Raw genomic sequence first — 949 nt, forward strand, 5'->3', positions numbered from 1 at the left:
TCACCAGGATGTCCCCTCTCCCAGGCAGAGGGCATAGAATTGCACACATGCTGCTTCCTGGTGGGCAGATTATTGCGTGATTGTGTCAGGAGTGTGTCAGAAAGCAGGTAAAATGCAAAGATACCCACCTCCCAACAAGCACATGTCATCTCAACAAGAGTCACGTTATTACCGTCTGTGCCCAGTGCAGCCATCTTTATCACTCACGGCCTTTTTTCGAACCCTGATCTCTCATTACAGTCATAATCAATGGCAGTCAACTTTCTCTGCCTAACCTACACACACATCTTTATTTATTCTTTTTTTAAATTTTTTTTTAAGGAGGGCGCAGCTCACAGTGGCCCATGCTGGGATCGAACCAGCAACCTTGGTGTTACGAGCACCAAGCTCTAACCAACTGAGCTAACTGCATAGAAGAAAGTGGGGAAAAAAAATTGGGTGTTGGAATCATCCAATTTGAATTCAAATCCCAGTTGAGCTACTTCCTAGCCGTTTGATTTTAAATAAACCCATCTCTCTGCATTGCAGTCCTTTTGTCATTAATGCCTGCCTTGAAGAGGCTATGATCAAGATAAATAAAATAATATATGTAAAGGGACGGCCTCCCAGTTCCGACTCACAGGAGGTACACTTGCTTCCCTCAGGACAGGAAAAAAAAAAAAAGGAAAAAGAAAAAGAAACAACTAAACTTTTCGGTTATATTATCCTCTCAAAAGAAAACACAGGAGAATGTTGCTTGTTGGTTCATTTATTTACTTATTGCTGCACAGGAAGGGGAAAACGGGAAGGAGGAAGTGTGGTTAGCAGAGATCATGCATTAACCCCAGTGGGAATCGCTCTAAGTGTGTGTTTTGTGTATCCGACTTATAGCTTCTTAGAGTCCTCGTTTTCAAAGCACGTCCTTTCTTTACTTTGGCAGTAACAATAGGATTAAAAGGAGTGTATCTGG

General features: G+C 42.3%; 1 non-coding gene across 1 annotated transcript; it reads right to left on the bottom strand.

Annotated features, from left to right (window-relative positions):
* Positions 1 to 338: 338 nt before the first annotated feature.
* TRNAT-CGU (transfer RNA threonine (anticodon CGU)) lies at positions 339 to 410 on the bottom strand. Its single transcript has one exon. It is a non-coding gene; the product is annotated as a tRNA-Thr (tRNA).
* Between the last annotated feature and the right edge of the window lie 539 nt (positions 411 to 949).

The sequence above is a fragment of the Rhinolophus ferrumequinum genome, chromosome 28 (genome assembly GCF_004115265.2).
Source record: "Rhinolophus ferrumequinum isolate MPI-CBG mRhiFer1 chromosome 28, mRhiFer1_v1.p, whole genome shotgun sequence".
Lineage (NCBI taxonomy): Eukaryota > Metazoa > Chordata > Mammalia > Chiroptera > Rhinolophidae > Rhinolophus > Rhinolophus ferrumequinum.